Source organism: Camelus dromedarius, chromosome 6, assembly GCF_036321535.1.
Source record: "Camelus dromedarius isolate mCamDro1 chromosome 6, mCamDro1.pat, whole genome shotgun sequence".
NCBI classification, from domain to species: Eukaryota; Metazoa; Chordata; class Mammalia; order Artiodactyla; family Camelidae; genus Camelus; species Camelus dromedarius.
Window position 1 is genome coordinate 65,571,402 of NC_087441.1, and position 15,979 is coordinate 65,587,380.

Genomic DNA, 15,979 nt, shown 5'->3' on the forward strand with positions numbered 1-15,979 from the left:
AGATTCTGACACCAAAAAGTTTGCAACAACCAATCACAGTGCTCCCTCAATTTAGCATAAAATAAGCCTGAATTGTGACTTGGGTAAGATGGTTCTCCAGGACATGCCATCTTCTCTGTCTGCTGGCTTTCCAAATAAAGTCAGTCTTCCTTGCCCCAACACCCCGTCTCCCAATTCACTGGCCTGTCATGTGGCAAGCAGAATGAGTTTAGACTTGGTAACACTAAAGGTGTAGGCTGGAGACAAATCAAGCAAGGAGAATTAACACATTTAAATTGCATTCTAGATGCAATCATTTACAATGTCTTTTAAGTAAACAAAAATGAATTAGTAAATATTTCAAAGGCCACATCATAGTTAAAAAAAAAATTCTCTGCTTGCTGTATGGAGAACAGTGGGAGATGTAATGGTAGAATGAAAAGACAGTCACAGTAATCTTGATAAGACACTAAGGGATGCCCAGTAGAGACCTAGAGAAGGGCCCTATGCAATATATATCACTAAGCCATTAACTAGGCCCAACATGGATCACTGGGATGGTCATATCTCCGGGAAATGTGGGAAGCTGCTATCTAAAAACACAGGATCTTCACTGACATCAGTGAAAAACTTGGAAGCAAGGATTCATTCGGACTATAACTAGTGTGCTTTCTTACCCTTTCCACATATGGCCAAGATATTTATTCCCTTCAATTATCCTTCATGTCTTCACCCTAATGATTTAAACATTTTACAATGAAAAGGGATATGTATATATATTTTTTCCACTGGAACTTCCCTCCACAAGGATTAGAGTTCTCATGCAGAGTGGAGAGAAACAAATATTTTTAGGTTTCTGCATGGTTAGAGTGTTCAGAAATAAGAAAACTGGAAGCTAGATTAAAGGATAAGCCTTAAAAGTTAAAAGATGGCTGAAAAGTGAGAGATCGCAGAGAGACTGAAAGGATTTCCCTCTTTGGTGTTTGTTTACATTTCAAAGGATGAAACCCAGAGCTATCCTTTCAACATTCCGGAGGTTTTTAAGCCATTAGGGAGCAAAGATTTCTCTCCCTCTCTCAGGAAAAGAGAAGTATTGTGTAGGCCACTCCTGCATTCAAAGCTTTGAGCTTCCTCTCCTATAGTACAAAAATATCCTTTGCCTGTGTATGGTCCATCTGGCCCTGACTTCATCATCCCGAAGAGAGAATAATAGGACATAGAGAAGTGATGTTGTTATTGCTATCAGTGATAATACGCTGTCTCTGATCCAGAATCCTGGTATTGGCTTTCAGGATAATATAAATAAATATAGATATTGAAAATGTATCGGCTTGATCAAAGGTAATCCTTTCAAAGAGTGTGTACCACAGATGGATGGAAAAATCACTGAAGAAGAAATAAGCACACAAGAGCGGCATGCACCTCTAAGAACAGTAGCCAGGAGAATAAAGCTCAGAACAAACAGAGACTTGTAAAAAAATAACAGGAGCACTATAAAAGGATTTGTAGATATTTCTTAAGCAAGAAGATGAGCAGTGAAGGGGAAGAAGCTGTAATATTAAGACAGAAAGAGAGTAGTCTGTTAATAAGGAAAATAATTTTTTTTTTCACTAAAACAAATCATAGTAAACCAAATTCATTCACTACTTGATTAGGGCAATAAATCAGCTATAATGGAATTTATTAAAGCCAGGCATTTTAACTATTAGTTATAATACCTTTGTAGAATTATTTGAAGAGGCTAGAATTATGGAGTTAGTACCAGATTCTAAAACTTTGCATTGTGTTCATGATTAATTTAACAGTGTCTTATAGATCAGGAGAATATTAGCCACTGACCTGCCACAAGATTTGATCCTGTTTCACATTTTAATCAGTCTTGGCTAAAAGGCACATGCACTCCTTTGAACAATGGAATTATAGTTCAAAATTAACTTAGCTAGGGAAGCCAAAAAGCAGAAAATTAAGTGGAACTGGTACGTTCACATTTTGATTCAGACTGCTAGTTATAGATTGGGAACCCCTGAATTAGCAGCAATTTAATTTGAATCTATTTTTGGAATTGGAACCCCACATTTGTCATGAAATCTAGACTCTTAGTTAAATCACTGGGCCATAGGTTTTCGTCCTGGCATCATCACTCCACAGCTGACAGAAGTGGAGGAAGCCACATCGTTGCCTAAGCCTGTAAATTTGCCATTCCCTGAAAGGTATCAGATTTAGGAGAATTTCAGAAGTGTGTTCTGTTATTATCATTCCAGCTTTACGACACTGCATCTGGTTCCAGAAGGTTCACTTTGGGAGAGACACTGACCAACATGAGCATATCCTGAGAACAGGAGCCAGAAGGCGGCCGAACCCAAAAGCTAAGTAATAGGACCCATTTCAGAAATAAGGACTTTTGGTTCAGAACGCAGAACACTGGGAAGGGGGATCATCTACAGAGAGCAGTATTACATTGACATGAAAAGGGCATGTGTGCGGGGAAACCTAAAAATGAAACGCAAAATTCTAATAATATGTACTCGTTAATTGAATTAATGGAATATTTACAAAAATAGCATAGATTAGAAAAAAACAGTGACAAACACTTCAAATCCATTATTTGAATTGCTTGAATAATTAAAAAAATTAAAAGTATTGCCTATGGACAGCCAGTTTTTGCTACAGGAGAAAATTCTAGATGTTAGGACATCTAGATATTAGTAACACAGAAGCACATTTTGGAATAATAAGAGAACAGCCTTTTCAATTCTGAAAAGAATTTCCTTAGATAACAGAGTGCCAAGTCCCTGAAAGTGTTCAAGCTAAGGCTGGAAAGTCATGTAACTAGAGATGGGCTTGTTCTAAGATAACCCCCAAGACCTTTTCCAGACACAATTCATTATTCTATTAAGTCAGGCGAGCCCATGTGAAGAAGAGATCAGAAATACAGAAATATCCAAATATTATGAAAATATCTAGTAAAATTTGCAAAGAATAATTTTAGAGTAGAATCTGGAAATCGTGTCCCTGGGAAGATTTTCAGGAATGCAAGAATCAATGGATACTAAATAAATTTGCAAGAAAAGCACTGGAGCTTGAAAAAGAAAAACTATTTGAAAAAGAAAGTAAAATTCCAACTTTAGTGCTTTCCCAGCGTTACTGTTGATTTATGCATTGAAATTTTCAAATCACTAATATACTCAAAATTTTTTGGATCTTATATCACTGTGAATATGACATAATACACAGAAATGAAACAGATTGTGTATATCTGTCCATACAAAGGTTTCTATGCCCACTTAGAGGTAAACAAAATAGAATTTTCCCAGTTGCAGAGAGCTTTATAGATTTTAACATTTAGGATCATTCAGAATCACTTCAGTGGTGACCTACAATCTGAATTAAATAAAATGCTCACCCTGTTTATCTGAAGGCCACATTTATTTACTATTAGTCTTTTTTTCCTCAGCCTTTTTGCATGTTACATATCATTTGTCTTCATAAGAGATTTCCACTGGGACAAGGTGGACATTACTGTAATTTCTAATTTACAGATCCAGAGGGTTTCATTTATTTATTCATTTGGTTAATATTTAGTAGTCACCCAGAATAATCATTCAGGTCAAGTACTGGCAAAATCATGGTGAGTTACTACTGACGGCAAATGATTAAAATAACTGGTGGAAAGTGTGAAGTGTACAATAAGGGATGTACTGAGTGTCACTGGGGTAGGTAGCAGAGGAACTCGTCCTGGTATAGCCAGCGCTGGGGCAGGAGGCGGTCAATTAAAGAGATGTGATCTCAGTTAGACCTGAGGTTTGAGGAGGAATTACGGAGGATAAGGAAGGAACGGTATTCCAGGCAAAAGAAAAAGCCCTTATGAAAGGAGAGGTGAGTAAGAATTGACAGGCACTAGGACCCGACAGAACAATAGACTCATGCGGGAGCATACAATGCGTGGGGGCAAAGAGGGTGTGGGAAAGCCAAGACTACCGACAGCCCTCCCCATCGCAAGCTCCAGACGCGGGGTTCACCCAACCTGATCGTGGTGGGCTGAATCCACGGATGGGGAACCGGGATAGGGACAGCCTACTGTAATTCGCCATTTTACATAAGGGAATTGAGCACTTGCAGAGTCTGGTATCTGCTGGGGTCTTGGAACCAATCCCCTACAGATTCCAAGGGGCGACTGTACATAGTTGAGCAGGGACTAGACTTTTTAAGGCATGTCAATAAATTTGATCTTTATCCTGAAAGCAGTGGGAAGCTGTGGAAGACTCTTGCCTTCCTAAAGGTAGTATCAGAACTTGCCCTTTTGTGAAGAATGGATTTGCCTGGCTGAGACTGGATCAAAGAGACCATCTGGGGGTTAACTACAGCCAGTTATATAAATGATGGTGTCTTCCATGCGCATGAAGATCATGGGAATGAAGGTAAGTACATGGTCTCCAAACATATGTTTTATACACATATATGCATGTGTGAGTGTGTGGTGGGGGGGTAATGGAATATTATTCTGCCATGAGAAAGTAAGAAATTTTGCCACGTGTGACAACATGAATGGACCTTGAGGCATTATACTGAGTAAAATAAGCCAGACATAGAAAGACAAATATTGCATGATATCACTTATATGTGGTGTCTAAAAATAGTCAAACTCATAGAAACAGAGTAGAAAAGTGGTTGCCAGGGGTAGAGGGTGGAGAAATATAAGGAGAGATTAGTCAAAGGGTACAAACTTTCAGCTATAAGGAGAATGAGGCCTGAGGGTCTAATAAATAACATGGTGGCTATAGTCGATAACACCATATTATACAATTGAAATTTGCTAAAGAAAAAAAAGCAGAGCTGAAATGTTCTCAAAAATGGAAAAAGATAAATACATGAGTTGATGGATGTGTTAATTAACTAAGTGGGGGAATCCTTTCACAATGTATATGTGTATCAGACTGCCACACTTTAAATTTCTTACAATTTCGTATGCCAATTATCCCTTAATGAAGCTGACATTTAAAAGAAAAAAAGAAAATTCTAGGCTAGAAACCTGGGTATAGAGAGCTATCAGCCGATGGAATGGTTACTTACTAAAGCCACAGGAGGGTGCAAGGTCCTCCAAGACCATATAAAGACTGAAGAGAGAAGAGCTGGAGCCGATCCCTGCCTGCCTCCAGCAATTTAAGAGGCAGGCAGAGGAAACGTTGCCTGGAAAATAGGTCAAGAGAAAATGACCAAGAATTCTCAGAGCATATGAAGACAGAGTGTTTCAGGCGGTGGCTGTGGTTGAAAAGTCTAAATGATTTGCTTAAAGGCCCTGTGCTAGTTCTCTAGGACTGCCAGAACACACTACTACAGATCAGATGCCTTAGACAAGGGGAGTTTACCTTTGCACGGTTCTGGAGGCTGGGAGTTCAAGATCATGGTGCCGGCAGGGCTGTTTGTCCTGAGACCTCTCCCTCCTCGTCTTGCAGGTGGCTGCCTTGCTGCTGTGTCTTCACATGGTCTTTCTTTTGTGCACATGTAGTCCCGTCGCTTCTTCCTGTCAGGACGTAAGTCATATTAGATTAGGGGCCCATCTCTATGACTTCTTTTAACCTTCATTAACTCTTTTTTAAAAAAGTTTTTATACATTCTTTTTATTGAAATATAGTCAGTTTACAATGCTGTGTCAATTTCTGGTGTACAGCATCCTGTTTCAGTTGCATATATACATACATATATTCCTTTTTGTATTCTTTTTCATTATAGGTTAATACAAGATATTGACTTCATTAACTCTTCAAAGACCCCACCTCCACATACAGTTACATCGGGGGTTAAGGCTTCAACATACCAATTTGTGAGGAGCCCAGTTCAATCCACAACAGGTCCCTGCTGGGAAATGGTGACATTGGGGTTTGATCTGACTGGTCACCTTGTCCAGTGTTCTTTCCATTACAACACACTACTCCCCTGTATATTTGAATTGGAATTTATTATTAAGTCCATCTAGAAAACTGTAAGCTCTTTGGGTAACATGTCCTTTTTATGTTTATATCTCAGAGTAATTACCACAGCATCTAGTAAATTGATGTATGGAAGGATATAAATGAAGAAAAATCTGTGTCCATCCATTTCAATCTAAGTTAGCATTTCAACGAGTTATGAATGGCCCTCGCTAGTTATCGTCACTGCAGTGCATGCTCTTTATAAACTATAAGTGGATACAAACTAGGAGTTTCCTAGGAAAAATAAAGCTAAAGTGTTTAAGAGGAGAGAAGTCAAATACTAAAAACACAGCTGGTAAAGGAAAGAGGGAGAGAGAAGATATAGCTCAGGTATCATCTCTGTTTTATCCATTCTCCTCTCCTTTATTCAATTTCTCAGTCTCTTAATGTTACAGAAAAGCAATGCTGGAAATTTTATGGAGAAATGATAGGCTAACCTATAAAAGACTTTTGGCAGGAAAAGGAGGAGTGGTCCCACTGTGGGATGCTACAGACTGTAAACTAAAAAGCATTGACAGTTGACACCTTCTGAGCACAGAGACTGACGTCAGAACCCCGAGCAAAATTAAAGTCTTACAGATGTCTTTCAGTTTCCTTAGGGGAAATTTCCTTTCTCATTAGCTCTCCCATTTCCTACATCCTCCATTCCCTTTCAACAATCATTTTGATCAAAAATGGGAGAAACGAACTGAATTCATTGATGGAGGAAAGAGGTTAAGTGATGGTTTCTAATGCAGATGGAGACACAGAGACAAAGGCCAGAGGTATCAATGCAGTCAGTGCATCAGATAATAATAGAAAGCCACGTATAAGGCACGGCCAGGAAATGGCTTGATGTGTTACAGTGTTCAAACAGTCATTTTCTTATTAAGAAACATGGTCTTTACTAGCCACAGGAAAAGCTCCTTGCTACTTTGGCCTGCTGGAATGTAGGCTACACATTTCACTGGTCTCTGTTCCTGAAATCTGTGGCTTGAAACTTGGAGAGCAGAAAGGTCATTAGATTTAGCTGGCCCAAAATAATACTCCGTGAACCAATTTCAATTGTCAAGTAAAAGCACTGGCGTGGGATCTAAAAACCTGTAATTCATTGGAAGGAATTAATTGACATCTCTTCAAATGTTAAATTTACCTGCCACATTTAGGAAAATGTGTAGTCTGCATGAACACAGGACTGTTTTAAGGGAAAGATTTTATTTTCAGCCTGACATGGAATGTTCAAAGACACTTTGCGTTTTGTGTTATTTGATAAATGTGACATATTTATCAGAAATTATACCTCACCCTTTACTTTTGTCAAGGCATGAGATTTTAATTTCTGATTCACCAAGCAAAGTTTTCACAAATGGAATTGTTGAAACTTTAAAATTTCCCAACCCCAATGTGGGGGTGCTTCTGCCTGCTTCCTTATTTCTGGTGTGTTCCTGGATATGTATGGCTGTAACTCCTCCACTTTACCAGTCAACTGAAGAGATCAGTACTTATTTTACAATTCTAAATTGAAGGGTAGTGAATTTACAGTGTTGTGTTAACATCTGGTGTACAGCATAGTGATTCAGTTATACATAGATGCATATATATTCCTTTTCATATTCTTTTTCATTATAGGTTATTATAAGATATTGAATATAGTTCCCTGTGCTATACAGTAGGATCTTGTTGTTTATCTATTTTATGTATAGTAGTATCTGCAAATCCTGAACTCCCAATTTGTCCCTCCCCACCCCCTTTCCCCCTGGTAACCACAACTTTGTTTTCCATGTCTGTGAGTCTGTTTCTGTTTTGTAAATAAGTTCATTTGTGTGTTTGTTTTTTTTTTTTTAAGATCCCACACATGAGTGATATCATACAGTACTGTTCTTTCTCTTTCTGGCTAACTTCACTTAGAATTACGATCTCCAGTTCCATCCATGTTGCAGCAAATGGCATCATTTCATTCTTTTTTATGACTGAACAGTATTTCACTATATGTATATACCACATGGATTGTTAATGATGTTCAGGACAGATTTTTTTTTTTTTATATGTGATCTCTTGTATGTGTGTTTGAACTTTTTTCTCAAGCTTATGTAACCTGTGTCTCTGAGCCACGTGCTGAGGAAAGGTACTGGGATGGCCTGGTGGGAAGTTCCGTGTTCGTTTAAAGGCCCCTCTGCTGGTCTTAGGTCTTCCCTTCCCCATATTCCAAATGAAGTGGTCATTCATTCTACTTAATAAACAATATTTTCAATAACTTATAGATACAACATGGAGTACAGATGTAAAAATTTCTGTCAGACAGACTTGGGGCAAGGAAGACATAGATCTTTTGAATTCTTGGAGCACTTGGGTGAAGGTCCTAATTTGTTTAAATGGTGTAGACTTTGCCTCCTGTAGGACAATTCATAGCAGCCAGGGCTGTGAGATTTCTCAGGGCAGATTTCAGCTCTCAGAATGTACTCCTGGATGTATATATGAATTCTGAGCTTAACTATAAAAGTTACATATATTATATAATGTAATTATTATATTATAATATATGTTTATTTGTTTTTAGGATATTTGTTTTTCTCCTCTGCTTAGGCAGAGACCTAAGATTTGTTCTCGAGCCTGGCTGGCTGTAGGATCACCTGGGGAGCCTTTAGAAATTCTGATGGCTGAGATTCACCCCTAAAAATTTCGATTATATTGGATTAAAATAATGGTATTTTTAAGCTCCTCGGGTATTTTTAATGTGCACAAGAGGTTCAGAACCATTGCCTTTGGCCATCGTGCAAAGCCAGACCTCCATGGCAATACCTACTTCTTAAATTTTGATTTTAGACTTAGAGTTGCCTGAGTGTGAGTTCACGCTCAGCTACCTACTACCTGGGAAGGGCCTTGCTAGTTTCTAAGGCTCAGATTGCTTTATGTGAAAATCATAGTAGCTCATGGGACTGTCTCATGGGATTGTCGGGAAGATTCAATGAGATTCTGCAATTTAAAATTGTTAACTAAGGGCTCGACATAGAGTAAGTCCTGAATGCCTAGTGGCTGTTACTCCTGCTACTGCGGCCGCTGTTCTGCTTTTCTGAACACTTGACCGTGTTATTCAGACACTTCCAGTGGGGAGACAGCCACGGCTGCTGGCTTTTTGCATACTCTTCCTCACAGAATGACGCCACATCTCTACCCAAGTCCTTACATGGTTTCTCCACCTGCCAGCACAGTGGATTAAAATCTCTTTTCTCATACAGCACACGTGGCTTTGCATTGTTCTCTTAGGTTGCTTCCTGAAATGTAAGCCAGGTAAAAACGGAGCAGTCATTTTCTACTTTGCACTATATATTTTCAGTATACTTGTCTACACTAGATGGAAATCTTGAAGTCAGGGTCCAAGTCCAATTCTTCTTTATATTTACATAAATATCTAGCCTAACTTTTTGCCACAGAGGGATCACTTAAGACAAATAAATGATTCAATGAATCAACAAGCTATCAGTCTAACAGCCTAGGCAGATTACATCTGGCTTTGCTGACTTTCAGTATCAGGAGAAGCATCCCAGAATGAAAAACTTTAGTAGCTCCTGTCATACTCTATCGTGATTCTTTATTTCTTGTCAGCTGAAAGCTTGGTGATAATATGAGCTCTGTCTGTTACTCTCTTCCCTAGAAGAATTTCACATACAAGCGATGCTCATTAAATACCCGTAACAGGATTGTATGAATTTATGAATAAATGCTTGGGATATAAGCTCTTCCTCGGCTGCCAAATCTTTTCTGAACTTTATGATCCACATGGATATTCTTCACTTTCCGGAAAATTCCATCCTGCATTTCACAAGTGTATCTATGTATAGTGTCATTGCTTCAGAAGTGTATGTGCATATATTTGTATGTGTGGATGATTTCTTTTCTAAACTAGATTATATCTTCCTCAGGGGAGGGAACCAAGATCTGCCCCCCTTTACATCCTCATGCTACTTAGCCAAGATCTGGACATGTGTTGAGTTGTTACCAAGTCCAAGCTCATACTGCTCACTGCACAACAGGCCCATAAATCGAGAGACAACTTGGGCAAGGAATAACAACTATTCAGAAAGCCAGCAGACCGAAAAAATGGTGGACTGGTTTCCCAAAGAACCATCTGGCTGGAGTTTGGATGCCAGTTTCTTTTATAGAGCGAAGAGGGGGAGGTAAGGAGGTAATGTAAAACAGGCACTAAGCTGTTGCAAGTATTTCCTGGTTGCGGCAGACTCGGAGGGGATGTGTCAATTTCTTCCCTGCAGCCATTCACAGGTGGGGGCCTGATCAGGATGTCTCTGGTGAGCTTAAACAAAAGCATTTTAGCTTAACACTCAGGCCTGGGAGGCAGAGTTCCCAGAGATGGGCCATTATCTATACTTTAAGCTATAGGCAACATCCCTTTAGTGATTTACTTGTAGCAAAAGCACCAGAATACAAAGGGTGAAGTGAAAGAAACAGATCCAATATGGAGTCAGATCTGTTCTTCCCTATTACAGAACGATGGTTAATAAAAAAAGAGTGTTGATTGCACTTTTCCCAGGCAACAAAGGCAAACACGTTGTTATTATCCTTCTCATTTTCCACTTGTTTTGTGTTATATGGAAGCCTAAGAGAGCCCCTTCCACAGGGGAATCTTGTAGCAGATTAAATCCTCCTTTCTGTGGGCCGCTGTGGGTGGATGTGATGAGGGCTGCGTGGAGGAGACAGAGGGCACACACTGCCTCCAGCCTGGTCCTGCTCTGCAGCTCAGAGACCTCAGCAAGGAAGTAAACAGGGTCTAAATGAATTCTGCAGATGATACTAAAATGGGAAATGTTGGACTAATAAAATGGGCCCTAGCAAGGAAAATAAAATAAGGTTCAACTTGGAAAAAAGAACTAACACATCTAGGGGAAAAATAATTCAAAACACAGATTCAGCAGGAGGGATGAAATTGGAAAGCAGTGCCCACAGCAGGCTCTCCTTACACGGTCCAAAGTCAGGGTTGACATTTCGTGCACTCACTCCTCTTCCTCCCCGCCCCCTCATCACTGAAAGAGTGACACTTTCCCCGGTTCCAATCAAATTTGAGGCTGAAATTTTCATATCCTAAGCTGAACCCTTCTGACATAGACAGGCAAGTGTAACCAAAAGAGTTCAGACATAAATCATGAAATGGACAAAGGAAAAAAATTCAAGTATTTATTCACAACGATAGTTTCTCAGAGCAGAACAGGACACATCAGCAGAACAGAAACCGTGTGGCAAAACACACTCTGCAAAATAAAATATTTATGTTAACACTCCACCACATCTTCTACTACATTTGTTTTATGACCATAGCACAGGGACACTTCAGAAAGCAGTGATTTTAGGATGCCGTTCAGTGGTTCAGATGTGTTACCATTTTGATTTCTTCCCCGTCTCCACAGTGTATCTTATTTGTAGCATCATTACTGGCCTCTTGATGGCCTTCTGCCCTCGAAAGCCAGCCACATCACTTTTACTTCTACCAAGGCAGCGAGAGAACCGGCATTTGCAGTGCTGGGACATGATGGTCTTATCGTTGCCGGTGATTCAGTTCTTGTCTTGTGCCAGAAAGAATTCAGAGATAAGACATGGAGGTTAAGAAAGTAAAGTGGGGATTTATTAAGGGATGGATGGTACACTCTCAAGGCGAGAGCAGGCAGGCTTGGGTGGGGTGAGCGGCAAGCTGGTGACATAGGGTGTAAAAATGAGTGGCTGGAATATTCATCAGGGAGGGAAGGGTTTGGGGTAGTATTTGATTTTCATCTCGGTTCCACTTTCCCGAGGGGAGGAGGGGTTTTTGTCCTTATTTAGTCTGAATCAGAAGTGTCATCATGGCCTCAGGACTTGATGGGTACTTCTAATACGCAAGGCTAACTTAACTGAAATGAGGGCACAATGAGCAAAAGGGTACATCTGGACACTGAAGATTCCTGCCTTTTCCCACTTTACTTTGTTGGCCTCCAGGCCACTTGTCATCCCAAAGTGTGTGATCTCTTATCAGTCTGGATGTTCCTGCTTTTCTCTGTCTGCCCAAGGACCTTCGTTGTTCACATGGTATTTGGGTTTCCTGCCATTTGGCCCGTGCCCCTCCTTTTTGCCCAATTCCTGCCATTTGATGTGTGTCCCCTTTCTCTGCTCATACCTAGCTATCTGCTTGCTCTAATATTATTAATAATTAAAACATTCTGTAGCATCTAGTTGTTTTAATGCAATCTCAAAAATAATTCTCAAAAAAACTGATTATGGCTTGAAGCAGTCTATTTGAGCCATGTCATTTTTTTATCATTTCAGGTCATCTTTATGAGATTTCCCTACTCTAGATCTCATCTATAGCAAGAGTTAAAAGGAGCAGAGGAATCTCTCTCTCCCAAATAGATTTGGAATCTTGCATAAGTTCAGATTAGCATGAAAACCAGACAAAAAGAAGAGACAGACTAAATATATTAAGATTTTCATCATTAGCCTGTTCCCTGACTCTCATTTGCTCCACCCTGATTTCTTTTAGGCCAAGGATTTGAGACTGCAATTATTTTTAAGGTTTCTAGGAAATAAAATTGTTTACCATCATTATTTTAATAAGCAAGAACCCTGGTATTTTTGAGGTGTGAGTAAATTTCAGACAGAACGATAACAATGCATATTTTCATTCTTGTAAAGGATATTTAGACAGGAACTTATGTGCCAATTAAAAAGCTATCTGGACTTCGACTTCTCACCAAGATGAAGTAAAAGAGACGAAATTTGCCCCATTGCCAGAAACCACCAAAAATAGACAAAATATGTGAGAAAAGGGTTATAAGACACTACACACCAGGCAATGAAGAACACCAGTCTCTGAGAGACGGGGAAAAACAAATGAAGCCTACAATTGCCCCAGCATTTTAATTTGGGAGACTTTCCAGGTCACAATGCAGGGAGAAAGAACCCTTAACAGAGATTGGCAAACTACTTAAAATGAGAAGGCAGCTGAAATTCAGCAGAGAACAAGGCAGCTAGAATTCACAGGAAACGGCACCCCCGATGAGAGAGTCAGAGATCTCTAGTTTTCGAGAAAGTCTACCTTGAGTATCCTTTGGGTACTGACCAGCAAATCTGTCTGACGAAACTACCCAAGCCAGGGGAGAAACTACCTGAAAAAACAGAGATAACATTGTTCAGCCTCACATGAAGGTGGGAATCGTATCTGTTCCCACTAAGAAGATTGGAAAGACCTCCGTATCCGTGGGGCATTGGGTAGAATTCACAAAATGATCTTGTCTTAGTGGGGAATAATTAGCCACAGGCTGACAACTGCTCCAGTCCTGCCTAGCAGATCGTAAAAGCAAAGCAAGAAAATCAACTTTTTTCATGTAACTTAACTTCATTCTAGAACCAAGTTCAACGTTTGTGGCAATACAAAAAAATTCAGCACCCAGCAGAGTACAAATTGCCATGTTTCACATCTAATAAAAAAGTTGCCAGGTAATGACAAAGCAGTAACATATGACCCATCATGAGGGCTGATTCATCAAAACTAACCCAGAACTGACACAGATGTTAAATAGCAAATAAGAATATTAAGCAGGTTTTATAAATGTATTGTACATATTCAAAAGTTAAATAGAGATATGGAAGATATAAAAAAATTAAACTGCTAGAGATGAAAACTACATGTATGAGAAAAAATATACTGGCTAGGATTGTTACCGAGTCCAAACTTGTTCTGCTCACACCACATGACAGGACAATAAATCGGGTAATGAGGTGCTGGGGCAAGGAATAATGACTTTATTCAGAAAGCCAGCAGACTGAGAAGATGGGGCACTAATGTCCTGGAGAACGATCTTCCCCACGTCAGAATTCAGGCTCCTCTTATACTAAAAAAGGGGAGGGTGTGTGGCTGGTTGCTGCAGACGTCTTGGTGTCCGGAATCCTTTGCTCTTGCAGCCGTCCACTGAAGTCAGGTCATCCTGTCTCTGTAAACCTCCAAAGAGACAAATAATATTCTCTGTTCTGAAACTTTTTATCTCTATATGAACAGAAAAGTGTTAAACCCTTAAAGGTCAGAGCCTTGAGAATGGGCTACCCTGTATAGTTCAGGCTATAGGCAATAGTCTCTTACAAAAGGTGCAGAACCAGCATGACTGAGCACAGGAAACAGGGCACAGGGTTAGAGCCAAATGAACAGACCTAATATGAAGTCAGATTTATCCTTCCTATTACAGGATTAATGGCAGATTATACATTAGATGTTGCAGAAGAAAAGATAAGTGTATTTGGTAGCATAGCAACAGAACTACCTAAGATGAAAGACAGAGAGATGAAGAAAGCATCAGTGAACTGAGGGAAAAATTCAAATAGATTGACATGTATGTAACTTGCATTTTGCAAGGAGAGAGCGGATGGAGGGGGGGCAAAAAAATTGAAAAACCAATGGACCCAGTTTTTTCAATTTGGAAAAAAATCTACAAATACACAAATCCAAGAAGCTGAATAAACCCCACACACAAGAAATCTGCAGAAAACTATACCAGAGCACATCATAACTAAATTACTTAAAACCAGTGAGAAGCAGAAAGTCTTAAATTCAGTGAGTGAATAAAGACAAACAATATACATAAGAATAAAGATAAGGATGAAAGCACGCATCCTGGTGTAAACAACAGAACTGCGAAGACAGTGAAGCAACATTTTTAAAATACTGAACAACAAAACTGCCACCCAGAACCAGAGGGAAATCAGTGAAAATTGTTATCAAAAGAAAAATAATGGAGAAACTAAATAAAAACCTAAATCTAGTTCTTTCAGAAAATCAATGAAATTAATAAACCTTTAGCTCAAAATATCAGGAAAAAAGAAAGAAGATACTAATCAGCCATACCAGGAATGAGAAAGGTGACATCAGTACAGGTTACACAGAAGGTAAAGTAGGAGACTAAGGACAACTTTATGCCAATAACTACAACAAGTTACATGAAATGGACAGATTCCTTGAAAGACACAAACTTAACTGAGTTCACTTAAGCTAACTGAGGAAGAAATAGATAACCTTAATTATATCTATTAGATAATCTGAAATTTAGTTTAAAAAAAATTTATAAAAAGAAACTTCAAGAGTGCATGCTTCACTGGTACATCCTATAAAACAATTAAGGAAATTGGAATATTAATTTTACACAAACTCTTCCAGAAAACTGAAGAACAAGTAATAATTTTTAACTGATTCTATGAGATCAGAATTACCCTGAAACCCAAACCAGAAAACTACAGAACAACGTTCCTCATAAATATAGGTGCAAAATTTCTAAACAAAATTTTAGCAGATCAAATACAATAATATATAAAAAGCATGACCAGGTGGTGTTTATCCTAGGAATACAATGTTGATTTAAGATTTGGAGATCTATCAATGTAATTTACCATATTAACAAACTAAACAAATTTTTTAAATCGAAGATATAATCACCTCAACAAGTGCAGAAAATTATTTGACAAAATCTAAAAACTATTTCAGATAAAAACTTGCAGCAAAGCAGAAACAGAAAGGAACTTTTCAACCTAAAAAAGGACACCTATGAGGACACTTTACAGCTTACAATATACTTCATGGTGAAAGACTGAATGTTTTCTCAGTTTAGGAATAAGACAGGGATGTTCACTCTCTTCTACATAATGTGGTTATAATGTGGTACTGGAGTGTCTAACAAGTGAAAGAAAGCAAGAAAAAGAAATAAAAATACATCCATATGGGGAAGGAAGAAATACAACTGTCCCATTCACAGATAACATGAATGCCTGTGTAGAATATCCAAAGCAATCTATAAAATGCCTTAGACTAACATGCGAGTTTATCCAGGTTTATCAAGTAAGGCACAAGATCAATAAGCAAAAATCAATTGTATTTCTTTACACTAGCCACAAACAATTTTAAATTGAAATTAATAACTAATGCCACTTACAATAGGATCAAAAATATGAAAGTAGGGATGATTTTTGACAAAGACATGAAAAATTTGTCCAGTGAAAATTACAAAACATTGCTGAGAGAAATTAGTCAG

General features: G+C 38.8%; 1 long non-coding RNA gene across 1 annotated transcript in view; it reads right to left on the reverse strand.

Moving 5' to 3' along the window:
* Positions 1 to 15,979, reverse strand: part of LOC116154329 (uncharacterized) — a 362,636-nt gene that overhangs the window by 36,757 nt on the left and 309,900 nt on the right. Inside the window, exon 4 of the long non-coding RNA XR_010381471.1 lies at positions 5,346 to 5,500. This is a non-coding gene — a long non-coding RNA (uncharacterized LOC116154329). The remainder of the gene's footprint in view (positions 1 to 5,345; positions 5,501 to 15,979) is intronic.